Genomic DNA, 27,508 nt, shown 5'->3' on the forward strand with positions numbered 1-27,508 from the left:
TCTCTTCCAAGGGGAAGCCTCAGTTCTGCTCTCTAGGGCCTTACCTGGGCAAAGGTGCCACCAGGTGGACAGTGAGCCGAATGCCAGCGGACGCTTCCACGCATGCTGTGGTCTCTGCGCAGAGGCCCTGTGAGCATGCGCGGTGGGCGCAGGGGGGCGGGGGGGCGGGGGGGTGAGATGGAAACGGAGGGAAAATGCCTGTCGCCCTGACGCTCATCCGAGTGCAACGTGCTGTGCTCGTGTGTGTGGTGTGCTGGTGTAGACAAACCTACTGCACCATCAGTCGCGTCAAAGTTTAGCACATGCAACTGTGCACAGTGTGTAATCATAATAAACAATTATGAGGTTTATGGATTTACTTTACTATATGTTTGATCATTATTTTAGTGTGCACTCCTACTTATTTAGAAAAAATTTTACTTAAATCAGCCTTGTTTTAACAGCAGGTCCTTCAGGAGGCATCCAGAAGAAGGCGTTATCATAGGAGATGACAGCCCATGCCTGCCATTGCCCTGAAGGCCTCCTAGGGCGCCAAGATGTGGAGGCGGAAGGCACTCTACCCTGAGTAGGCCTAGGCTAATGTGTGTGCTTGTGTCTTAGTTTTTGGTAAAACAAGTTTAAAAAGTAAAAATATAAAAAAATAAATAAAATAAAATAAAACGAAAACAGTGTATATATGGCCAGGTGTGGTGGTTCACACCTATAATCCCAGCACTTTGGGAGGCCGAGGTGGTGGATCACTTGAGTCCAGGAGTTTGAGACCAGCCTGGCCAACGTGGTGAAACCCCATCTCTACTAAAAATACAAAAATTAGCCGGACGTGGTTGCACATGCCTGTAATCCCAGCTACTTGGGAGGCTGAAGTAGGAGAATCGCTTGAACCCAGGAGGCAGAGGTTGTAGTGAGCTGAGATTGTGCCACTGCATTCCGGCCTAGGTGACAGAGAGAGACTCCATCTCAAAAACAAACAAACAAACAAACAAACAAACAAACAAACAAAAAAAAACCCAGAAACCAGTATGCAGTTTATAGAATAAGGATATAAAGAAAAAATATATGGCTGGGTGCAGTGGCTCACACTTGTAATCCCAGCACTTTGGGAGGCCGAGGCGGGCAGATCACCTGAAGTTGGGAGTTCGAGACCAACCTGACCAACAGGGAGAAACTCCATGTCTACTAAAAATACAAAATTAGCCAGGAATGGTGGTGCATGCTTGTAATCTCAGCTACTCGGGAGGCTGAAGCAGGAGAATCGCTTGACCCCGGGAGGCAGAGGTTGCAGTAAGCCGAGATTATGCCATTGCACTCCAGCCTGGGCAACAAAAGTGAAACTCCATCTCAAAAAAAAAAAAAAAAAGAAAAAAGAAAGAAAATATTTTTATACAGGTATACAATGTATTTGTGTTTTAAGCTAAGTGTTATTATAAGAGCCCAAATGTTTTTTAAAAAGTAAAAAGTATATAAAGTTAAACCATTACAGTAAGCTAAGGCTAATTTATTATCAAAGAAAGAAAACCATTTTTTATGAACTTAATGTGGCCTAAGCGTCAGTGTTTACAAAGTTTACATTAGTGGCCAGTAATGTCCTAGGCCTTCACATCCACTCACCACCCACTGGTGACTCGCCCAGAGCCACGTCCAGTCCTGCAAGCTCCATTCATGGTAAGTGCCCTAAACCTGTGTGACATTTATATTTTTCATACCATACTTTTACTGTACTTTGTCTATGTTTGTATCTGTTTAGATACACAAATGCTGTTTTTTTGTTTTTTTGGTTTTTTTTTTTAGACAGGTCTGGCTCTGTCACCCAGGCTGGAGTGCAGTGGTGCGATCTCAGCTAATCTCCACCTCCCAGGTTCAAGCGATTCTCCTGCCTCAGGCTCCCAAGTAGCTGGGACTACAGGTGACTATGCCTGGCTAATTTTTGTATTTTTAGTAGAGATGGGGTTTCACCATGTTGGCCTGACCTCAGGTGATCTATCTGCTTTGGCCTCCCAAAGTTCTGGGATTACAAGCATGAGCCACCGCGCCTGGCCTAGATCCACAAATGTTAATACTTACCATTGTGTCACAATTGCCTACAATATTCAATATAGTCCCACATTGTACAGGTGTGTAGCAGGCTGCCTCATCTAGGTCTTCGTCATGATGTTTGCACTACCACGAAATTGCCTAATGACATGTCTCAAAACGTATCCCTGTTGTTAAGCAACACATGACTGTATAAATAGATACATTTGAAAATAAATTTTTATTTAAAAAGAATATTTGTTTAGAAATAATATTTATTTTAAAAGAATGACAAACACATAGCATGTTAACATTAGTAATTATTTTAAATGAAAAATAAGTATGTTCTGAAACCACAACAACAAAGTTGACAATAAGGGTGACATTATCTTTCATTTTTGTCAATATCTTTAATGTCTGGCTTGACAGGAGACAGGTAGATTCTCATATCTGCTTCTGCATGAGTCTGTTGTGATACATTATTTTGGCTGAAGTGTGTAAGGAATATCCAGCCGCTCCCAGACATGCTGTCGGAAAAGGGATGAGTAATTCAATACCGTTTTTAGATAGTTGTGACTATTCTTCTTTGATACGACACCAAAACTGGACATGTTTAAAGACTAGTTATCATGATTATTTAAAGATTCTTTAATTTAAAAGATGAGTTACAATCAAAGATTGGTTAAAATGTGGATTAAAGGTTAATTATGTGGATTTGAGATTATAATCTTTAAACTGAAAGGTCTTGTACATTTTCTTTTTTTTTTTTTTTTTTTTGAGACAGAATCTTGCTTTGTCACCCAGGCTGGAGTGCAGTGGCTTGATCTTGGCTCACCGCAACCTCTGCCTCCCGGGTTCACGCCATTCTCCTGCCTCAGCCTCTGGAGTAGCTGGGACTACAGGCGCCCACCACCATGCCTGGCTAATTTTTTGTATTTTTAGTAGAGATGGGGTTTCACCATGTTAGCCAGGATGGTCTCGATCTCCTGACCTCATGATCCGCCCACCTCGGCCTCCCAAAGTGCTGGAATTACAGGTGTGAGCCACTGCGCCCGGCCTGGTCTTGTACATTTTCATTTACTTTTTGTATATGATGTGAAGTAGAGCTCCAACTTCGTTCTTCTGCAGGTGGCTATCCGTGATCCCAGCTGAAGAAAAGACTGTTCTTCCCCCACTTCACCCCCACATTTGGGGGTCAGTTGATTTTGATGAGAGCCAAGGCACTCTCATCAAAATCAATTGACCCCCAAATGTGAGTTTCTGGACTCTCAGTTCTATTATATTGGTCTATATATCTATCTGTATATAAGCACACACAGGCTTGACTACTGTAGCTTTGCAGTAAATTTTGCATCCTCCAATCTTTGCTCTTTTTCAAGATTTTTTTGGTCGTCTGGGTTCCTTGAGTTTCCACATGAATTTTAAGATCAGCTTAATTCCTACAAAGAAGCCAGCTGAGATTCTGATAGGGATTGTCTTGAATCAATGTTCTTTTTGCTATAAGTTACAGAGTAAATTAAACAACTGAAGGAAGGTCCCTGTGAGCTGCAGTCCCGGGAGAAGAGGAAACCCTTCAAAGTGGATTCTGGAAAGAACAGCCTTGGTTTTCTTCTGAACAATAAGTTCTGGCCCAGCTGGACCCGGGGTGGGCACCGGGAGTGCTGGCTGATAGCCCTCTCCTGCCAGCCCTGCGAGGTGTGGGGAGCACCTGCAGCATGGCTCTCCTGAACCCAGCCCCCAAGCCCATGGCCTCCGAGAGATGAACGCTGGCTGCCCAGAAGCAGGTGTGGGGGAGGAGGCAGAGGGACCGCCTACGGGCATCCCTGGGCTCCCTGGCTCCTGCCTGCTGATGTGCCGCCTCAGTCGGACAGAAGTTTCAACACACTTGTACCCTTCCCAACACAGGCAAGGTATCTCCTGGGCCTGGAAGAAAACCAAGGTCAGGGGATCTCCTAGTTCAATGAGGGAGAACGACATGTAAGGAAGATAAAAATTAAAGCCGTGTGGGACGGGAGACACCCAGGGTCTCATAGGACAAGATGTGAGTGGACTGCAGGCTGGGGCGGGGCTGTGGAGAGGGGAGACCTGGGGTGGGGCTGGGGACAGGGGAGGCTGGGGCGGGGTGGGGGTGAGGAGTGGGATCCAGGAAGGTTCTAAGAGGAGGAGAAGATGCCCACCCACACTGGGGTTACAAGGAGGATAGGAATTTGTCAGAGGGCAAGGGGACAGCAGGAGGGAGGAATTTGTCAGAGGACAAGGGGACAGCAGGAGGGAGGAATTTGTCAGAGGACAAGGGGACAGCAGGAGGGAGGAATTTGTCAGAGGACAAGGGGACAGCAGGAGGGAGTGACCAAGGGGGTCAGCAGGGGCAAAGGCCAGAAGGTGGTCATGGTAGTGGTGTGTGTGGGGACAGAAGGTGTCAGCACAGCTGATGCTGGGGAAGGGGCAGGCAGGGCATCCCGTACTGGAGAGCCAGGCCAGAGCACTCGGGGACTGTCCTATGGCCAGCAGGAACCCGAAGGGCTCAGGAACATCCCCTGGCAGCCAGACACAGGATGGAGGGGGCGAGTAGGACGGTGAAACCCTCTTATTCTGGAACTCAGCCCCTCTGGGAGACACAGGAAGGAACTGCCAGGGCTGTGGACTTGCACAGTCTCATCTGAACGATCTCATCCCTGGCAGTTTGTTTGTTTGTGTTTTAAAGATAGGGTCTTACTCTGTCACCCAGGCTGGAGCGTGCTGGCACAATCGTGGCTCACTGCAGCCTTGGCCTCCCTGGCCCAAGTGATCCTCCCACCTCAGCCTCGAGAGCACCTGGGCCCACAAGCACACACCACCACACCCAGCTAATTTTTATTTCGTTTTATTTGTGGCGATGGGGGTCTCACTATCTTGCCCAGACTGGTCTTAAACTCCTGGGCTCAAGTGATCCTTCCCTCTCGGTCTCCCAAAATGCACCGGGTATTACAGGCATGAGCAGCTGCGCCTAGACCCTGGCAGCCTGTTGAAATGGAATGTATCTGTCACCATCTTTGCAGATTGGGAAACCAAGGCTAAGATAAGAGAGTGACTTATTCAGGGTCACCCTGTTATCCGTGTTGGTGGGAAAAACCCTGGACAGCCCCCCACTACCCTGATTTCTTTTCCTCATCTCTGTCCTCAGACTGGTCAGCAGGGCACACAATGCCCACCAGAGGGCACCAAAGGCCAGACTTTGCCGTGCACTCCCACACAGCTTTGATTGCGTCTCAGATGTGGTCTCCACTGATAAGAGTCTCAGATGCAGCCTCCATTGATTGAGAGCTTCACACGCAGTCCCCACTGATTGGGAGTCTCAGAGGCAGCTTCCATTGATTGAGTCTCAGATGCAACCCCTGTTGATTGACTCGCAGATGCAGCCCTCATAGACTGAGAGCCCCAGAGGCAGCCCCGTTGATAGAGAGTCCCAGATGCAGCCCCTGTTGGCTGAAAGTCTCAGATACAGCCCCCATTGATTGAGCGTGTCAGAGGCAGAGTCCTCGTTGATTCTCAGACACAACCCCTAGTGACTCTCAGATGCAGCCCCCATTGATTGAGTCTCAGATGCAGCCCCCATAGACTGAGGGCCCCAGATGCAGCCCCATTGATTGAAAGCCCCAGAGAAAGCCCCATTGATTGAGAGCCCCAGAGCAGCCCCCATTGATGGAGAGGCTCACACGCAGCCCCCACTGAGTGAGAGCTTCAGATGCAGCCTCGGTTGACTGAGAGCTTCAGAATCAACCTCCATTGATTGATAGCCCCAGATGCAGCCTCCATGGATTGAGATCCTCAGATGCAGCCTCCACTGAGAGCTTCACATGCAGTCCCCATTGACTGAGAGTCTCAGAGGCAGCTCGCATTGATTGAGTCTCAGATGCAACCACCATTGATTGACTTTCAGATGCAGCCTCTCTTGAGTCTCAGATGCAGCTCCTATTGTTTGAGAGTCTTAGATGCAGCCCCCCACTGACTGAGAGACTTAGATGCAGCCCCTATTGATGGAGAGTCTCAGAGGCAGCCCCCATTGATTGAGTCTCAGATGCAGCCCCCATAGACTGAGAGCCTCAGAGGCAGCCCCATTGATTGAGAGCCCCAGAGCAGCCCCCATTGATTGAGAATCTCAGATGTACCCCCCATTGGTTGAGAGTCTCAGATGCACCCCCCATTGCTTGAGAGTCTCAGATGGACCCACCATTGCTTGAGCGTCTCAGATGCACCCCTGCATTCATTGAGAACTTCACACGCAGCCTCCATTGATTGAGAGCTTCACACAGCAGTCTCCACTGACTGAGAGTCTCAGAGGCAGCTCCCATTGATTGAGTCTCAGACACAACCCCTGTTGATTGACTCTCAGATGCAACCTCACTGACTGAGTCTCAGATGCAGCCCCTATTGATTGAGAGTCTTAGGTGCAGTCCCTCCATTGACTGAGAGTCTTAGGTGCAGTGCCCACTGATTGAGAGTCTCAGATGCAGGCCCTATTGACTGAGAGACTTAGATGCAGCCCCCATTGATTGAGAGTCTCAGATGCAGCCCCCATTGCTTGTCAGCTTCACATGCATCCCCCAATGATTGAGAGCTTCAGATCCAGCTTCCATTGCTTGTGAGCTTCAATGATTGAACTTCATTCACGTACAGCCCCCACTCTGGATCCCCTGCTGAAGGGTCGCCCTGGTGGAGCCTTAAGAGAATCAAAGCTCAGGTCCCGGTGGCTCTGCGGCCCTCCTCCTGAGTCTCAGGTGACAGGGTAGGTGGGGTTGGCCACAGAAGGGGGTGCATTGGACCCTGAGGCTGTGACTAAGGAGGCTCTGGTGCTCCTTCTCTCCCTAGACTTTGGGAAACTCTTCAATGTCCTGGAGAGGCTCTGGAGTGCGGCTACTTGGAGCCCTGCGTCTGTGGGGAGCCGCTGCCTGCATCTGAGCATGGTCTGGCCAGGGCTTCCCACTGGATAGTGGCTGGTTAGGGGGAGTTTGTTGGCTCCCACCCCGGCCCCCGGGCAGCACACATCAGCTGGCCTGGCTGTGCCTTGGGAGGACAGAGGACGCTCGTTCCTCAGGACTAGAGGAGCCCTGTGGTGCCTCCCTCCCGCTCTAGCTGGGAGATGAGCAGAGCTGGACTGCACCTGCTGCTGCCCCCACTGTGACCAGGCTTTTGGGGTGGACAGGAGGGCTCACCCCCTCTAAACCCCTCCCAGGGTCCCCTCCCAGCTCCACACTGCAGGACTGGGCTGTGACAGGACTCTGGCCAAAGAGATGTATGAGGACATCACAGGAAAGGGGCTGGTGAAGTTGGGGGCTACCCATGGGGTCCTAAGAAAGGCGGGTGCTTTCCTGCCTTGGGCTGCAGTCACAGCATGACATGAGGTGTTGCTTCCCACTGTGAATGAAAAAGCAAGAGGATTGCCAGGGATAGGCTCGGAGCCTGGATTCCATTTGGTCCATGGAGTTCACCAGTCTCAAGACTACCTGGTTAGTTCCTGGTGGTGAAGGCATCCTGGAGATGCATGTTCTCACTCAGGGAGATGGTTCAGGGGTGCAGGTGCCCCAACACCCTACCGCTCCCCCAGACTCACTTTGCTGGTGGGGGCTTACCCCCGCAAGGCCAGCTGCATACTCAGAGGGCTGCGGTGCCCACCCTGCTCCTGGTGGGTCAGTAGAATCCGGACAACATTGCCCAAGTCATCTATAAATCCAAAGTCAAAGTCTTCCCTATCAATATGCACTCAGGGTCTTTGAGGAGCTCAGTAAATACTCTGAAAATGGAAGGAAAGACCTACAGCCACAAATCGCTAAGCCAACTGAAAATGCGGAATCCCAGATGTGAAGACACACGAGGAAGCGTCCTCAGAGGAGCGGCTTTTGGGAACAGGAGCAAGCAGCCCACAGAGTGGGGTGGGGCTGGAGCAGGGCGAGCTTTGTGAGAATATCATACACTCCCCCATGCACAAGGAGTGAGTCTTTTTTTTTTTTTTTTGAGACTGAGTTTCGCTCTCGTTGCCGAGGCTGGAGTGCAATGGTGCGATCTCGGCTCACTGCAACCTCTGCCTCCCAGGTTCAAGCGATTCTCCTGCCTCAGTCTCCCAAGTATCTGGGATTCCAGGCATCCACCACCATGCCCAGCTAATTTTGTATTTTTAGTAGGGACAGGGTTTCACCATGTTTGCCAGGTGGTCTCGAACTCCTGACCTCAGGTGATCCGCCCACCTGGGCCTCCCAAAATGCTGGGATTACACACGTGAGCCACCGTGCCTAGCCAAGGAGTTATTTTATTTTATTTTTTTCTGACCGAGTCTTGCTCCGTCATCCAGGCTAGAGTGCAGTGGCGTGATCTCAGTTCACTGCAACCTCCACCTCCCAGGTTCAAGCGATTCTCCTGCCTCAGCTTCCTGAGTAGCTGAGATTATAGGTGCCCACCACCACACCCAGCTAATTTTTGTATTTTTAGTAGAGACGGTGTTTCACCATCTTGGCCAGGCTGGTCTGGAACTCCTGGCCTCGTGATCCGCCTGCCTCAGCCTCCCCAAGTGCTGGGATTGTAGACATGCCACTGCACTTGGCCAGGAGTGAGTCTTTTAAGTAGTCCCCAACCTTTTTGGCACCAGGGACTGATTTCATGGAGGACAATTTTTTCCACGACTGCTGGGAGGTGGAGGATGGCTTCAGGATAAAGGCATTAGATTCTCAGAAGGAGCACTCAACCTAGATCCGTCACATGTGAAATTCACAATAGGGTTTGTGCTCCTATGAGAATCTGATTTGACAGGAGGCGGAGCTCAGGCGGGAGTGCTCACTCGCCTGCCACTCACCTCCTGCTGTGTGGCCCAGGTCCTTACAGGCCACGAACTGGTACTGGTCCACAGCCTGGGGGTTGGGAACACCTGGTGTAGAAGACTGGCTCTCTAACTTAGTGGGAAAATAATGGATCTTTACTTAACCTCACATACAAAGCAGGACTCTAGAGAAAGTAAAGTTCCAAATGTCAAAGGTAAAAATAGGGAGCTAGAAGAAAATGTAAAAGAATCTTTGTAAGATACAGGGAGAGAAGGGCTTGTTATGCCGGGATTCAAATGCCTAACCCGTTGCTTCTTGGGCTTCTGGCTAAGATCAAGTGTAGTATCAAATGCGTAATCCACAAGGCCACAATCATTGTAAATTACATCGAAACTAAGATGCTATTGTCCAGGGACACCAGGAACAAATCAGAAAGAGATATGAGAAAAGGCAATGATAATTGCAATATCTAAAAGAGATATGCAGTTAATTGCTCTAGAATGAACAGAAGCATCTGTGAGTCAGCAAGACTGATGGAGGGACAAAGCCAGGGTAGGGGAGGAGCCTGCACCCACCATCGCCAGGTTCTCCAGGCAGCCACAGCTACGGGCTGTTTAGAGTCCTGGGTCAGTGGGACCCAGGGGGAGACTGCTAGGGTTGAGGCTGGTGGACCTGCCTCAGGAGGGCAGCAGCCCCAGGAGATGCCCCAAGGCCTGGCCCAGCTCCTTAGTTTCCCTCGCAGGTCAGGCTTGGGTATTCCGTGGGGCACGCCAAGCCTACAAAGGACAGAGGGGATCTGTGGGTGTGTGGTGGGGGACGGGGGCCACAGGGCAGGGCTTCTTTCTTCTGGCCAGGCCTTGGGGGATGTGTGTGTGTGTGTGTGGCCTGGGGGTGGCTGGGGTTTTTCCTGGGAACAGCATGTGTCTGTATTAGGTCCTGTGGCTGCTATAACAAGTCATCACAAAGTTGGTGGCTTAAAGCAACAGACAAGTCTTCTCTCACGGTTTCAGAGGCCAGAAGCCTGCAATCAGTATCACTGGGCTGAAATCAAGGGGTTGGCAGAACTCCGCTCGCTCCTGGGGGTCTAGAGTAGAGCCTGCCTCTTTCCTGCTTCCTCTGGATTCTGCAGCTGTTGGTGCTCTTGGCTGCATAGCCCCGATCTCTGCCTCATCTTCACATCGCCTTCTCTGCTGTGTGTGTGCCAGCCGCCCTCTACCTGCGTCATAAGGATACAAGTGATTTAGGGCCCACCTGGATGAGCCAGGGTCCTCTCCCACCTTAAAATCCTTAATGTAATCACATCTGCAAAGACTTTGCTGTATAAGGTAACATACACAGGTTCCAGGGATTAGGAACTGATACCTTTGGGGGCCCTTATTCACCCAGCCACAGTGTCCCCACGAATACAGAGAGGGAGGGCACCCAGGCCCTCCCCCTAGCACAACCTCACACGCTCTGGGACCCAGGGTTGCCTCACTCCTGCTTTCTCCCTGGACGCGCTTGGGAGCTGGTGTCGGGATCCTGAGTCTGTGTTTGATACATCAGGAGGAAACAAAGTCCAGAGGGGCCTAAGGAGCCCAGGGCCACACAGCACAGAGTGAGGATGGGACCCCTCCTGCCACCACCATCTCTGGAATTGACTGCTGATTCTGCACGGAGTTTTGCCTCTGCTGCCTCCCTCATGCTCACCTGCACCCCAGGAAGGTGCTATTGTTATCACCCTCGTTTTCTTGAGGAGGGAGAAACGGAGGCTGAGAGAGGCCAATCGTCTCGGTGGAGGCCACATAATGGATCCAGGATTGGAGCTGGACAGCTGCCGCCACAACCCCGAGTGTTAAGGAGGAACACAGTTTGCAGCTGCCCCCTACCCTTGCCAGGCTACAGCTTGTCACCATCAGCTCCATGTAAACTAGAGAGTAGTGGTAAAACCACCTTTGCAAAAATTATGGCGGTGAGAGAAACCTGACTGCTGGCTCCATTTTGCTTCTACCCTCACAAGCTAACCATCTGTGCTCATTCCTGGGCGTAGACCATGTGGGAAAATTGTTTGGCTACATTGATTGAAGTTGAATATATACACACTCTATGAAGCAACATTTTCACCTCTAGGTGTAGACCCAACAGAAATGCACATGTTATTAAAAGACACAAGCAAGGATGTTTATAGGTCGGGCACAGTGGCTCATGCTTGTAATCCCAGCACTCTGGGAGGCTCAGGTGGGAGAATTGCTTGCGCCCAGGAGTTCAAGACCAGCTGAGGCAACACAGTGGGACCTCGTCTCTACAAAAAAAATAGAAATTAGCCAGGCATGGTGGTGTGTGCCTCTAGTCCCAGCTACTCAGGAGGCTGAGGCAGGAGAATGGCTTGAACCCGGGAGGCAGAGCTTGCAGTGAACCTAGATCACGCCACTGCACTCCAGCCTGGCAACAGAGCGAGACTCAGTCTGAAAACAAAAACAACAACAATGAAAAAAGAATTTATGCTGAATAGATCAACTTACATAAAAGCCAAAACCAAGCAAAACAAATTTATGACATTAGGCTTCAAGATCATAGTTCCTTTGGGAAAAATGAGGGGGTCAGAATTGGGAGGTGGTGAGGGGTTGTTCAATGGGTGCTGGCAACGTGCTATTTATTAACTTGGGGGATGGTTACAGAGGTGTGTTCACTTTGGGATGATCCATTCAGGCTTATACTAAAGATTTGTGTATTCATCTTTATGCATATTTTAAGAAAAATGTTGAAAATATATATTTAAAAGCAAAAACTGACAAAAGTCAATTACCAGTAGAAACATCCACCATCATAGTTGGAGAACTTCAGACATCTTTCCAGGTGACCGATAGACCAAAGGGGCAGAATATCAGTAAGAACATAGAAATTTGAACAATATGATTAGGAGACTAGCCTTCCTGGAAAATGTTGGTTAAATAACACACCCAACAATGCAGAATACACATTATTTTCAGGGGCACCCAGAATCTCCAAACAAAACGACCACCTACTTGGCCACACACCGAGTCATAACAAATTTCCAGTAGTGGTGCCATGCAATCCATAGTCACGACTCTAATGCTATTAAGTTATAAATTAATCACAAAATGATAAGGAAACAGCCCATAAGTCTGGGGGTTAAGGGACACACGTTAAAGAACCAGTCCCAGTGGAGGCTGGGAGTCCACTGTGGTTCCTGCTGCCGTAACAAAACACCCGAGACTGGGTAATTGATAAAAAGCAGACATTTATTTCTTACAGTTCCGGAGGCTAGAAGTCTAAGATCAAGTCTAATTCAGTGTCTGCTGGGGGCTGCCCTCTGCTTCTTTTTTTTTTTTTTTTTTTTTGACATTGTCTCGCTCTGTCGCTCAGGCTGGAGTGCAATGGCGCGATTGCAGCTCACTGCAACCTCTGCCTCCCAGGTTCGAGCAGTTCTCCTGCAGCCTCCCGAGTAGCTGGGATTACAGGTGTGTGCCACCACGCCGGCTAATTTTTGTATTTTTAGTAGAGATGGGATTTCACCATGTTGGACAGGCTGGTCTCGAACTCCTGACCTCAGATGATCTGCCAGCATTGGCCTCCCACAGTGCTGGGATTATAGGCATGAGCCACTGCACCCAGCCTGACCTCTACTTCTAAGAAAGTGCCTTGTCACTGTGTCCTCACATGGCAAAAGGCAGAGGGCAAACCAGCATAGCTAATTCCTTCTAGCCCTTTTATAAGGCATTAACCTCATCTGTGAGGGTGGGGCTCTCATGGCCTCTCACCTGCTAAAGGCCTCAGCTCTTAATCCTGTTGCCCTGGGAATTAAGCTTCAACATGAATTTTGGAGGGGCACAAACATTCACATCATAGCAGCAAGACGACTAGAGACTAAATCAACATGCAAACCCAACTGCATTTCTATAAACCAGTAAGAAAGGGTTAGGAAATGCACTTGAAAATGATAATCCTTTAATAACCAATGAAATGTAAAACCACCTAGGAATACATCTAGCTAAAACTGCACAAAATGTTTTTGGAGAAAATTATAAAATGTATTGAAAGGTGTTAGAAGAGAGTTAAGTAAATGAAAGGATGGACCATGTTTATGGATTTTAGTATCCATTTCCAAATTAAGAACTGAAAGCATTTCTAATGAAAATTTCAACAGGGGTGTGTGTGTGTGTGTGTGTGTGTGTGTGTGTGTGTAGATGGACAAGCTTATTCTAAATTACCTATAGAAGAGCAGGCCAAGCATGGTGGCTCATGCCTGTAATTCTCACTTTGGGAGGCTGAGGTGGGAGGATCGCTTGAGCCCAAGAGTTCAAGACCATCTTTGGCAACATATTGAGACCCATCTCTACAATAATAATAATATTAAAAAATAACTATAAAAGAGCAAAACCTAGCATATTCCTGAAGAAGAAAATGCAGAGAGGCTTAGCTATCAGAAATAAAAATTTATTACAAAGCTGGAGTAACTAACACAATGTGGTATTGGCACAGAGATAGATTGAAAAATTAATCAATAAAACAAAGTAGAAAGACTAGAAACAGACCCACAAATATATGGAAACTTGACTCATGAAATAGCTGGCATTGTGGTTAGTGAAATGAACTTTTGAACAAATGATCCTGGGATAATTAGTTATTTGTATGGAAAAAAAGAAAATAGATCCCTTCTTCCCACCATTCACAGAAATCAATACTTTTAGAAGATAATATAAGGGAATATACTGGAGTAGGAAAGGATTTCATTTTTTAATTTTTATTTTACTTTAAGTTCTGGGATACCTGTGCAGAACGTGCAGGCAGGTTTGTTACATAGGTATACACGTGCCATGGTGGTTTGCTGCACCCATCAACCCATCATCTAGGTTTTAAACCCTGCGTGCATTAGGTATTTGTCCTAATGCTCTCCATCCCCTTACCCCCCACCCCCTGACAGGGCCCCGTGTGTGATGTTCCCCTCCCTGTGTCCATGTGTTCTCATTGTTCAACTCCCACTTATGAGTGAGAACATGTGGTGTTTGGTTTTCTGTTCCTGTGTTAGTTTTCTGAGAATGATGGTTTCCAGCTTCATCCATGTCCCTGCAAAGGACACGAACTCATTCTTTTTTATGGCTGCATAGTAGTCCATGGTGTATTTGTGCCACGTATTCTTTATCCAGTCTATTATTGATGGGTATCTGGGTTGGTTCCAAGTCTTCGCTATTGTACATAGTGTTGCAGTAAACATACCTGTGTATGTGTCTTTATAGTAGAATGATTTATAATCCTTTGCATATACCCAGTAATGAGATTGCTGGGTGAAATGGTATTTCTGGTTCTAGAGAAAGAATATCTTTAATAGGGCAAAAATGCAAACTGTAACAGAAAAGGTTGATACATTTGACTACAATACAAAAAATACTGTAAAGTTATGCAAAAATATTTGCAATACGTATAACTGACAAAAGACATACACATTTTCATACATGTTGTCTTTCCTAAGAATCCTGTGACACAATAAAAATGATAAAAAAACAAACATAAAAATGGGCAAAAGAAATAAACAGAGATGTACAGAATTAGCACAAATGGCAAATAAATTAATGAAAAAGATGCTCAACTGCATTAGTGATAAGGAAAATGCAAATTAAACCGAAATGAAATGCCATTTCCAACCCATCAGGGTGGCAGAAATTTTAAGTCAGAAAAGAGTAAGTTGGCAGGGATGAAGAGCGATGAGCTTTCTTCCGCTGCTGATAAAAGTGTAAATTACAACAATACTTTGGAAAACAGCTTGGCATCTCCTGGAGAATTTTTTTTTTTTTTTTGAGACAGAATTTCATTCTTTTTGCCCAGGCTGGAGTGCAATGGTGCGATCTCAGCTCACTGCAACCTCCACCTCCTGGGTTCAAGGGATTCTCCTGCCTCAGCCTCCTGAGTAGCTGGGACTACAGGCGTGTGCCACCACACCCGGCTAATTTTGTATTTTTAGGAGAGACAGGGTTTCACCATGTTGGGCAGGCTGGTCTCCAGCTTCTGACTTCAGGTGATCCACCTGCCTTGGCCTCCCAAAGTGCTGGGATAACAGGTTTGAGCCACCACACCCAGCCTCCTAGAGAATTTGAACATATATATCTATACCCTATCACAGAAATGTCATGACTAGCTATATAGTCACAGCCTAAACACAGGCGATCTCTGCTCCCAATGTTGTGTTTCCATACATGCCTGGGACACGTTCTGTAAAGACAGAACGACCCCATGTATGGGTCCTGAAAGTCTTCCTCCAGGTTAGAGGGCACAGACTCCAGTAGACCCTGGGACATAGTCCTCCACTCCTCATCTTATGCAATCAGCTTGTTCCAACATGCACAACATCAAGTGCGTCATTCCTTGCGTTTCCAAATAAACATTTCCTATTATAGAAGCAAAAGAGGTTTCAGAGAAACCGAAGGGCATGGAATTGTTGCTACCCTTTGAAATTAATTGCTTACACCACTGTTGACAGAAAAAGCCAAATTCTGTGAAATATTTGAAGAGATTTGTTCAGAGTCCAGTGTGAGAGCCGTGACCTGTGAGTCAGTCTCAGGACCTCCTGAGAACATGTGCCCCAAGGGGTTGGGTTACAGCTTGGCCTTATATGTTTCAGTTTCCGGTAGATAGAAGACATCAGTCGATACATATGAAGTATACAGTAGTTGGGTTGGAAAGCCAGGACAATTGGAAGCAGGGGACTTATTGGTCACAGGTGCCTTCAAAGGTTCTGATTGGCAATTGGTTGAAAGAGTTAAGTTATTGCCGAAAGACCTGGCATCTGTAGAAAGGAATGTCTGGGTTAAGATATAAGGTAAGGGGTTGTGGAGACCAAGGTTTTTATTATGTGGATAAGTCTCATAGGTGGCTGCCCTTAGAGGCAATAGATGGCAAATATTTCCTGTTGAGACTTTTCAAAGGTTATCAGACTCTCTGGAAAAGACCCAGTAAGGGAAGGAGATTCTCTACAGGAGGCAAATTTCCCCCACAAGAGACAGCTGTGCAGGACCATGTCAAAAATATATTTTCGGGTAAATACTTTGATTTCCTTCAGGGTCTGCTATCTGTCATGTGACACTATATTAGAGTCAGGCTGGAATTTTGGTATCTTATTGCTGCCAAGAGTCTGTTTGTCGATCTTAAGGCCTCTGTTTTAATGTCATGCTGGTCAGCTGTGCCTGGACTCCAAAGGCAGGAGGGCTTATAACGAGGCGTGTCTGACCCCTCCCTTCCCATCACGGTCTGAACTAATTTTTCAGGTTTGTTTGAGTCCCTTTGGCCAAGAAGGGGGTCCATGGGTCCATTCAGTCAGTCGGGTGGCTTAGAATTTTAGTTTTGGTTTACACAACCAAATCAAGTCACAGCAGGAGCGATTTGGCCTCAGGGATGCTGAGAATCAAAAGCATCAGGTCAGGATCTCCCTCTGAATTGCCCCACCAAGGTTCAGGAAACTGGGGTACATGGCCACAGGTTCCTGTGGGCTGTTCCTGGGGATGCAAGCTCCCCGGCGCTAGCCAAGCGGGCACCTCTGCCCAGAGAATGCCAGCAGCAGAGACCAAGGCCCCTGAGACAAGAGGCCCACTCTATGCCTGCTGCTTGCACGACTCAGACCCACTCAGCCCCCGCATCCACCTTGTCCTGGGACCGAGTCTTCACATTGGTGGTTGGTTGTACCCTCTCTAAAAAAAAATACACAGTAGGGTTGGTGGGACAAGTCTAAGTACAGTCTCCACCGCTGCTGCTGATCTCAAGGCTGTAAGTAGTGTCCTTCACCTCCTTTCTCACCACTCATTTTAGACCCTCCTTACTCTGGACAGCAATGCAGCTGGGCTAGGCTGTTGGTTTCTGGATGACTCAGACCTTCATCCTCGAAGGATCCAAGCCCCCGGTGACCACAGTTGCTGCAGCGACTTCTTTCCTGCCATCACCAGGCACGGGAGCAGCACTTTCTGTCCATCAGATGGGTTAACACGGTGTCTTCGCTACCAGGAGCCAGCACACTGTTCTGTGGGGTGTCAAGAACCTTAAAGTTCCTTCAGAAGAAGTGATTGAGAGCAGAATAGTTAACAAGATCACGAAGTGCACTTTAAAAAAACAAAAAGCTTTTAATTGCATTTATTTGAGTGCTAAATTTATTCCTGTGCCATAAGTTTTTGTTTCCTCAGGGATATCTTTTTCTTGTGGGCAATCTTCCAGTTTAGGAACAAATTTGTTCTTTTGCCGTAAGGATCATTTTGATGTGGCAGGGAGAGCTTTTTTTTTAGGTATGGGTTAATCCCACCATGAGCTCTGTAGGTCTGGTGGCACATCTTAGATGCTTTGTTCACTTGGAGGTGCTCAATGACCAGAGAATCTACATCTAAACCCTTAAGTTCAGCATTGCTCTCTGCATTGTTAAGCACGTGCAGCAAAAATTCAGCACTCTTCTTGGGCCACCAACCCTGTGTCCAGCCCCACTGCTTGACCTGGGCACATGTGGGCGGCAAGCCACCCAGGTGCCGAGGCAAGAGACCGAGGGCACGAGCTGTTCCAGTATAATAAAATACATAAAGTAAGAATAGTTCTACTAGATATAGGGCATAGATATGATTATTTATGAATATAATTAATCATTAGTTTGTAGTGATTACTCTTTATTCCAATATTATAATAATCTTCGCTCTACAATCATAACCTAGGAAAACCGGGCCATACAGAGATAGGGGCTGAGGGGACATGGTGAGAAGTGACCAGAAGACAGGAGTGTGAGCCTCTGTCACGCCCGGGCAGGGCCACCAGAGGGCTCCTTGGTCTAGCGGTAACCCCAGCATCTGGGAAGATGCCCGTTGCCAAGTGGACCGTGGTCTAGCGGCAGCGGCAGTGCCAAGGAAAAACACCCACTACTTAGCAGACCAGGAAAGGGAGTCTCCCTTTCCCCGGGGGAGTTTAGAGAAGACTCCACTCTTCCACCTTGTGGAGGGCTTGACATCAGTCAGACCCGCCCGCAGTTATCCAAGGCCTAACCGTCTCCCTGTGATGCTGTGCTTCAGCGGTCACGCTCCTGGTCCGCCTTCATGTTCCATCCTGTACACCGGGCTCTGCCTTTTAGATAACAGTAGCAAATTAGTGAAAGTACTAAAAGTCTCTGATATGCAGAAATAATGGCGTAAGCTGTCTCTCTCTCCTTTCTTTCTCTCTGCCTCGGCTGCCAGGCAGGGAAGGGCCCCCTGTCCAGTGGACACGTGACCCACATGACCTTACCTATCACTGGAGATGGCTCACACTCCTTACCCTGCCCCTTTGTCTTGTATCCAGTAAATATCAGCACAGCCTGGCATTTGGGGCCGCTGCCGGCCTCGGCGTCTTGGTGGTAGTGGTGCCCCGGGCCCAGCTGCCTTTCCTTTTATCTCTTTGTCTTGTGTCTTTATTTCTACAATCTCTCGTCTCCGCACACGGGGAGAAGAACCCACCGACCCTGTGGGGCTGGACCCCACAACACACCTACCAACTCCCCAGCTGTAGCGCTGGAATGGCACACACTGCTTCTCTAAAGTGGCATCTTTCAGGTACCTGGTGGTTTTTCATATATGCATGTGCTTCATGGCCTGGGCAGTTTCACAAGTGTTCTTAAGGTGACCACGAAGATTTGAACCTCTTGATTTGCATGATTTTGTGGGGTTTTCCGGATTAAGTGAATAGCAAATCATTTTCACAGATGACCTCAGGAGGTTTAGGGGAAGACAGAGCACACGAATGTGCATGTCTGTCTGTCCTAGGTGAATGCAGACACCCTCCATCCTCCATCCCCAGTGGGAGTAGATGCATTTTTTTTTTTTGAGATGGAGTTTCACCCTTTACTCTCATTGCCCAGGCTGGAGTGCAATGGCACCATCTCAGCTCACTGCAACCTCCGCCTCCTGGGTTCAAGTGATTCTCCTGCCTCAGCCTCCCGAGTCGCTGGGATTACAGGCCATGTGCCACCACGCTTGGCTAATTTTGTATTTTTAGTAGAGGCGGGGTTTCTCCATGTTGGTTAGGCTGGTCTCGAACTCCCAACCTCAGGTGATCCCCTCGCCTCGGCCTCCTAAAGTGCTGGGATTATAGGAGTGAGTCACTGCGCGTGGCCTGCATTCTTTAGCTCAGCTGGCTGTCCGCCAAGTGCCAGCCAGGGCTGACCTCTTCCAGTAGATGCCACCGCTGCTACCTGAGGCTACCACTTGGTTAAGTTTATGGCCGTCCACTCTCATTGCCGTGAGCACCTGTTTCTATTGTGGGAGATGAATAAATAAAAATACATCTTCATGTCTTATTGAGGATGGCCCGATTCTCTGCCCTGTCACCTGGTATGGCTGCCTATCTACTATTTTGACTCAATGAGGAAGTACTTTCAGGGCCTGCCACTGGTGTGTGCATGCACCCATGGGCAGGGAGGCATCTGGGCAGGGAGACAGACAAAAGCAGAGAGACAGAGAGAGACAGAGAGAGGGAGAGACGGTATAAGTTGGGGAAAGGGGTGGGTGTGGCTTTGTTGCCCACATGAGCGGAAGGTGGCTGCCCTGTCCTCCGGCCTATCCAGCAGCTGGCAGCTGGCTCACAGCTGAGCAACTGAATGGGAGTGGGAGGGTGTGAAGCTGTCAGGAGTTCAAAGGAGGAGCTGGCTTGTTTGGAGAACATGGGGTGCTTTTTCCTGGATGGAGTTTGAGATCCAGAGGGACCAGGCCACAGAGCTCTCCCAAAGCGTTCCCACAGGCCAGCAGCCGAGCAGGGTGGAGCGTGGCATCTGCGTGAGGCCCATCCCATCCTGTCCAGCATGACTCAGCAGGGACTTGCTCGCCAGGGGTGTCAGGACTGGGAACAAGATGTTGCTGATTTCCATGTGCCTCCCCTGCACTTCCTCACACGGCCCAGAGCACAGCAGAAAGCAGCTGGTGCTCTGCTTCCTTTCCAGCAGAGGGAGGGAGCAGCTTGGTGAGGACAACTCTCCCTTGAGGCAGGGGAATATGATCAGCACCCCCCACCTCCCTTGCCAGAATGAGCTGCAGTTACTGGTTTTCCTAGAACAGCTATCCAACCCAAGGCAAAAAAACACCCAAACCAAAATGTCATAAAACTTAGGACGTTTAGAAACAATTATTGCCGGGAGCGGTGGCTCAAGCCTGTAATCCCAGCACTTTGGGAGGCTCGGATCACGAGGTCAGGAGATCGAGACCATCCTGGCTTACACGGTGAAACCCCGTCTCTACTAAAAAATACAAAAAACTAGCAGGGCGAGGTGGCGGGCGCCTGTAGTCCCAGCTACTCGGGAGGCTGAGGCAGGAGAATGGCGTAAACCCGGGAGGCAGAGCTTGCAGTGAGCTGAGATCCGGCCACTGCACCCCAGCCTGGGCGACAGAGTGAGACTCCATCTCAAAAAACAAACAAACAAACAAACAAACAAAAACCAATTAGGGCTGGGTGTGGTGGCACACACCTGTAATCCCAACACTTTGGGGGGCTGAGGCAGGTGGATCACCTGAGGTCAGGAGTTCGAGATCAGCCTGGCCAATATGGGAAAACTCCGTTTCTACTAAAAATACAAAAATCAGCCAGGCGTGGTGGCAGGTGCCTGTAATCCCAGCTACTCAGGAGACGGAGGCAGGAGAATTGCTTGAATCCAGGAGATGGAGGTTGCAGTGAGCCAAGATTGGGCCAGTGTGCTCCAGTCTAGGCAACAGAGCAAGTCTTAAAAAAAAAAAAAAAAAAAAAAAAAAAAAATTAGATAAAGCTTGCTGTGCTAAAAATCAACAAAAAGATGACCTATTCTTCATAGGGTTCCATACCCATTTCACTATTTAAAAATTCCAGGAATTCAGGCAAAGTATGAAGGTAGCTGCCGCTAACAGCACAGGTGCAATGCCCACTGCATAACTGGGTCTTTCTCTCCTCTCACCTCCTGCAGTTTTCTCTACAACAAACAAACTCCCAGAAATAATGGTAAAGCCATCCGACAGCATCCAGAAATCTTAGAACATAGCGCTTTAAATATGATTCACAAAGTCAAATGGTAAGAATTACAAAGTTTAAAAATGTATTTGTGCTCCATTTTCATGTGCATAGTCAACCAGATGTTAATCACAAAACTGACAGCTTTTGTACCTAAAGCGCTGGACTCTCTTTAGGGACAAAATTAATTTGCCAGTGACACCTATCCCATTGCAAGGTTGTGCTAAGTAGGTCATAACTATATTTAGAACTATACAGAAAGGAAAAAGTGATTGCTTAATTCAGAGCTGAAAATGAGATGGAAACTTCATGGAACTAAGATCTAAACTTCAGCTAAATGCTCCAAGTCTAAACTATAATTATCAGAACCAGGTAGTTCAAAAAAATATAAATTGCATTTGAAGAAAGCACATTCTGCCCATTCAGGCTTAAAGCAGTAAGGCATCTTTTAAAGAAGAAAAACTCTGCAAACAGAATGAATCACTGTTGTTAAAGTACAGAAGTAGTCGCTCCTGTTTCCATTTACTATCCTGTATATTGCTGCTTTAAGATGCGCCAAATAGGCCAGCCACCGTGGTTCACGCCTGTAATCCCAGCACTTCGGGAGGCCAAGGCAGGCGGATCACGAGGTCAAGAAATCAAGACCTTCCTGGCCAACATGGTGAAACCTCGTCTCTACTAAAAATATAAAAATTAGCCGCGCGTGGTGGTGCGTGCCTGTAGTCCCAGCTACTCGGGAGGCTGAGGCGGGAGAATCGCTTGAACCCGGGAGGCGGAGGTTGCAGTGAGCCGAGATCACTGAGATCGCCACTGAACTCCAGCCTGGCGACAGTCTCAAAAAAAAAAAAAAAAAAAAAAAAAGATGCACCGAATAGTTAGTTCATCCTGGGCTCTCAACGTTTAGTAATTCCGAGTGCAGAATCTGCCTAAAGAACTCCATTAAATACTTAAGAAGTTAGCCCTTGCCTTTTACCTATTACAGTAACTTGGAAAGCTGCGAAGGGCAGACTTTGGTAAAGAACAGCTTTGAGAGCTCGGGGCGCTGGGGCTGCGCGCCTGCTCTACACCCGTGGGTCTTGGGGAACAAGGCCTGGGCACCGGTGGGACTCGAGGCCGCGCGCGGGCTAGAAGCGTCCTGGCAGGCTCGGTTCCCAACGCGGCCCCAGTCCGCGACTCCCTCCCCGCGCTTCGCGGCTGCCACCAGGGCCATCTTTTTCTGGAAGGAGTCCAGAGGACAACAGAAAACTTCCCAACTCTGCAACTCCTCCTCGGGCCGGGCCGGGCCGGGCCTCCGTCTCGCGCACCGCCTGCGTGAACGCCTGGTCCACCCTCCGCTGGCTCTTGGCCGTGACCTCCGGGAACGGGCAGCGCCCCTCGCTGCCCCTGGCGCTCGTCGTCCCGGTCGGCCTGGGTGCCCACCAGCACCAGCGGGACGGCCCCGGGTCCCCACGGCCGGCGCAGGCGCTAGCGCAGCGGCCTCACGGCCCGGAACGAGAACTCGCTGCACACGCCGGGGAGCACCGCGAAGCCGTCGCTGTGGCCGATGTCCAGGTCCTGGAGCGTGACCAGGTGCTCGGCGCCCGCCACGTCCACGATTTCCAGCAGCGTGGGCGCCGCGTTCGCCTCGATCTCGCTGAGCCGCTCCTCAGCCCACGCTGCGCATTGCGCGGGGAGCGGCCGCACGCGAACAGCGTGTCCAGCGTGGTCCTGCCCACGCCGCGCTCCCCAGCAGCACACCCCGGCAGCCCTGGCGGGGTGCGGGACCGGGCCGGGACGCGGCGGGAGGGGAGGGGAGGTGAGGTGAGGGAGGAAGGGGCCTGGGAGGGCGGGGACCGGCGCGGGAGTCTGGCCTGGGGCTGGTAGGGAGGGGAGGGGAGGAGAGGGGAGGGAAACGGGGCGGGGGTTGGGTGGCGGGAGGAAGGGGCCTGGAAGGGCGGACGCGCATCCCACGGAGCCAGGGCGGAGGAGGCGGTCACGGAGCGGCGACTCCCGCTAGCCTTGGCCCGGACCCACGCCCTCCTGCTCTCCCCGGTTCCCTGCCCGCACGGTGTCCCCCCAGGTGCCTGCCGGGTCCGACCAGATCTAATCTGGAACCAGCTCGAGTGAGAAAGAAAAACAAGTATACATCAAATCTGTGAGAAGCAGCTAAAGCCATTTTAAGGGGCAAATTTCAGTTTCAAATTTTTTATAATGGAAAAGAAGAGTCAAAAAAATCAGTGAGGTAAACATTCATCTCGAGAAGTCGAAAGGAGGCAGGGTGAGGTGGCTCATACCTGTAATCCCAACACTTGGGGAGGCTGAGGTAGGTAGACCGTTTGAGCCCAGGGAGTTCGAGACCACCCGGGCAACATAGTGAGACCACGTCTATATTAGTCTGTTGTCACGCTGCTGTGAAGAAATACCCGAGACTGCGTAATTTACAAAGGAAAAAGGTTTAACTGACTCACAGTTCCACAGGGCTGGGGAGGCCTCAGGAAACTAAAGATCATGGTGGAGGGGGAAGCAAACACGTCCTTCTTCACGTGGAGACAGGAAGAAGTGCTGAGCAAAAGGGGGGGGACCCCTTATAAAAGCATCGGTTCTTGTGATAACTCATTCACTATTCTGAGCACAGCAGCATGGAGGTAACTGCCCCCATGATTTAATTAACTCCCACTGGGTCCCTCCCATGACAGACAGGGATCATGGGAACTACAATTCAAGATGAGATTTGGGGCGGACACAGCCAAACCATACCACCATCTCCACCAAAAATACAAAATTAGTTGGGCATGGTGGTCAAACCATACCACCATCTCCACCAAAAATACAAAATTAGTTGGGCATGGTGGTGCACGCCTGTGGTCCTAGCTACTCAGGAGGCTGAGGTGGGAGGATCACCTGAGCCCAGGGAGGTCAAGGCAGCAGTGAGCTGTCGTTGTGCCACTGTACTCCTGTCTCAAAAAAAAAAAAAAAAAAAAAAAAAAAAAAAAGAAGTCAGAAAGAAAAAAACCCAGTAAATTAATTCCAAATAAAGTAGAAGAAAGTAAATAACAATTAGCTAGGCGTGGTGGTATGCATTTGTAGTCCCAGCTACTCTGGAGACTGGAGTGGGAGGATGGATTGAGCCCAGGAAGTTAAAGCTACAGTGAGCTGAGATTGTGCTACTGCACTCCAGCCTGGGCAATGGAGCAAGACCCTGTCTCTAGCCAAAAAAAAAAAAAAAAAAAAAAAAAAAAAAAGAGAAAGAAAGAAAAGACAAGAAAATAAAGTACAAACTATTTGAAAACAAAGAACAGAGAAGAGCAACAAAGCCAGATGTTGGTTCTTTGAAAATTTAGATGAAAAGAAGAAAACTCCTAAAATATATAATTTATTAAGCTAAAATTAAAGTAATAGATCAGAATAGTTCCATATCTATTAAATACATGGAGTATATAATTAAAAACTTCCCACATGAAAGCTGTAGGTTCCAATGTCTTCTCTGATTAATTGTAACAAACATTTAAGGGAGAAAAAGAGTTCATTTTACTAAAAAGAAAAAACTCAGAGACTAGAAAAAGAAGGAACTTGTTTTGTGAAGCAGAGTAACCTTGTTATCAAACAGACAAGGACATCATGAAAAAGGAAATTTACTGGCCAGTCTCACAGACAATCACACATTCACAGGTGTGAAAATCCCAAATAAGCTCAGTGTTAAATGTAAAAAGATAACACACTATGAGTAAGTGGACTTTAACACAGGAATGTAAGATTAACTTAATATGCTAAAAATAAATTTAAATGGCCATGTAAAAGAATAGAGAAGAAAAATCATATGACCATCTGAGTAGCTGTAGGAAAAGCATTTGATAAGATTCAACATCCATTCATGACAAAAAGACTGTTAGCCATTTGGGAATAAAAGAAAATGTCCTCAGTCTGTTTAAGATAGGTACACACAAGAAGTTTTTAGTAAATATCATACCATACATAATAAATATTATACACAACTTTGTCAACCTTCCCACTATCTCCACTTCTACTTAATACTGTACTGAGGTTTTCAACAATGTGACTAAGGCCAGGGAAAGAAACAAAAGGCATAATACTCTTGTTATGTAGCTGATATTAATATGTTCATTGAAAATATAAAGATGTCTAATAATTTTTTCTTTTTACATTTTTTTCTTTTTCTTTCTTCTTTGTTTTTTAATCATCTATCTAACCAGTTGAAAAATCTAGTATTTCTTTTCTTGAGACAGACTCCTGCTCTGTCACACAGGCTGGAGCACAGTGGCACGATCATAGCTCACTGCAACCTCGACCTCCTTGGCTCAAGTGATCTTCTCACTTCAGCCTCCAAAGTAGCTGGGACCACACTGTGTGCCACCAGGCTTGGCTAACTTAATTTTTTTTTTTTTTTTTTTTTGGAGACTGAGTTTCACTATGTTGTTCAGGTCAGTCTGGAACTCCTGGGCTCAAGCAGTCCTCCCACCTTTGCCTCCCAAAGTGCTGAGATTACAGGCATGAGCCACTGTGCCTGGCATAAATTGTTAAAATGAATAAGAGAGTTTAACAAGGTTGCTGGATACAAAGCCAACATATAAAAATCATTTGCAACTCTATAAACCAACAATACAAAAATAACAAGCAAGAGCAAAATAAAAATACATTTTAATAGCATCAAAAGACAGCACATACCTAGGTAACAATCTAACAAAAGATGTACATGACTTCTATGCAGAAAACTATGAGACTTTATTGTGATAGACTAAACAGAAACAGACAAACATGTTCATTGATTAAAAGACTCAATATTTTAAAGACGTCAATTTTCCGAAACCATTTTGCTTCAATGTAATCCTAATCAAATTCTGGCAAGTATTTTGATTGCAGCCCATCAAGCTGATTCTAAAGCTTGTATAGAGATGCATAGGGCCAAAGTTAGGCAAAATATTCTTTAAAAAGAATAATAAGGTGGGAAGATGTTGGTCCACCAGAGGCATCAAAATTTACACTAAAGTTTTAAAATTTACAATAAAGCTACAGCAAATAGTGTAGAAAGACAGACAAATAGAACAGAGAAACAGACCCTTGTGTCAATAGAGACTTGATTTACTACAAATGGGCGCTGTCTAATGGTGGTAGGGGAAGGATGGTCCTTTCAACAAATGTAATAGGATAGTTGATCAACAGATGGTGGACACAAATAAAACAATATACAAAAACAAAAATCCAGATATATAGTAGCTCTAACTGCAAAAGACAAAGCCACAAGGGTTAGAGAAGATAACATAACAAGATTTTCATGAACTGTGGGCAGAGAAGTACTTATTACATAGACCAATAGCATTGATCATAAAGGAAAGGATAATACATTTAACTATGTTAACACTGAGAGTTTCTCTTAATCATAAGACACCACTGACAGAGTAAAAAGGCAAACTGCACAGTTGGAGAAGAAATTTGCAATCCAATATCACTGACAAAGTATTCCTTCCAGAATATAGAGAGAACTACGTACCAGTAAGAAAAAGACAGCCGAATATAAAAATGGGCAAGAGACCTGAACAGTCACTTCATAAGAATGTGTATAATAAGATCACATATTTATCAATATAGATATGTATATTTGGAAAATGTTACTACTAGTTACTCCTGGGGGACTGGAAGTGCAGGGTGGAGGTAGGGGGTGATGTTCAATATTTTTAAAAAACAAGTTGTAAAAAGTGATGGAATGATGGTGGTTCTTTTTGGTTTTTATTAAAAATATTTGGGGGGAGGGATAAAATTAAATTATATAAAATCTGGTAGGAGAAGGCATTCTGGAAAAAAAAAAGGCTGGTGAAAAAATGGAGGCACCCATGATTGACTCAGTAATTTACTTGGTTCTTTGGTTATCCTTTTAGTTTGAACATTTCCTACTGTGAACTGATTTTGAAACCAGAATATACTGTATTCATAATTTTAAGAAATAAGTATTATTAAAATAGAAAAGTGCTCTTAAAATACCTTAAAATGTATACAAGCCGAACAAACTGGACTGTCTGAGATTGACTCCTTGAAGCCAAAAGGCGAGACCACCTGAAGAGGGAGGGGCTGGACTTCACCTGAAGGGACAGGAGTCTCCTATGGCAGTCATCGGGGGACCAGGGCTTGGAGGGAAGGGGGCACGAGTGGGGGGAGGGGCTCCGGCTGCAGGAGAATCCCCACGGGAGCGTGGGAGGGGCCAGCTGGCCCTGGAGTGCACTTTCCCTCTGTTGTCCACATCTGGCAGCCCAAGCCCGTCACCTGCTCTCTGCTCTGCGGGGAGGGTAGGGGGGTGAGATCGGATAAGTGGGGGAATGAGGGGCTCGCCCTGGGCTTGCAGCGAAGTGACCCGAAGGAGGAGCCTGAGAAAGAGACCTGGAGGGCGGACACCCACGCGGGGAGGCTGATGGCTCGGGGCGGGTGGGGTGAGGTAGGTTGTGGGGTGGGGGAGATGCTCTCTGGAGAAGAAACTGTAATTTGGGGGCCGGGTGCGGTGGTTCAGACCTGTAATGCCAGCACTTGGGAGGTGGAGGCAGGAGGACGGAGCGCAGGAGTTCGAGACCAGCCTGGGCAACATAGTGGGACCTTGTCGCTACAAAAATTTAAAATATTAGCCGGGTGTGGTTGCCGAAGTCTGGGGTGGGAGGATTGTTTGTGCCGGGGAGGTGGAGGCTGCAGTGAGCCGTGATCACGCCACAAGGGAAGGAAAGAGGAAACGAGAAAGGGAATGAAATGTGAGTCAAGTGAAACGGCAGCGT

General features: G+C 47.8%; 1 long non-coding RNA gene across 1 annotated transcript; it reads left to right on the top strand.

Moving 5' to 3' along the window:
* Positions 1-555: 555 nt before the first annotated feature.
* On the top strand, positions 556-3,182 carry LOC126959437 (uncharacterized). Its single transcript, XR_007727533.1, has 3 exons — positions 556-565; positions 2,953-3,046; positions 3,139-3,182. It is a non-coding gene; the product is annotated as an uncharacterized LOC126959437 (long non-coding RNA).
* The last annotated feature ends 24,326 nt before the right edge of the window (positions 3,183-27,508 follow it).

Source organism: Macaca thibetana, chromosome 7 (genome assembly GCF_024542745.1).
Source record: "Macaca thibetana thibetana isolate TM-01 chromosome 7, ASM2454274v1, whole genome shotgun sequence".
Taxonomy (NCBI): Eukaryota; Metazoa; Chordata; class Mammalia; order Primates; family Cercopithecidae; genus Macaca; species Macaca thibetana.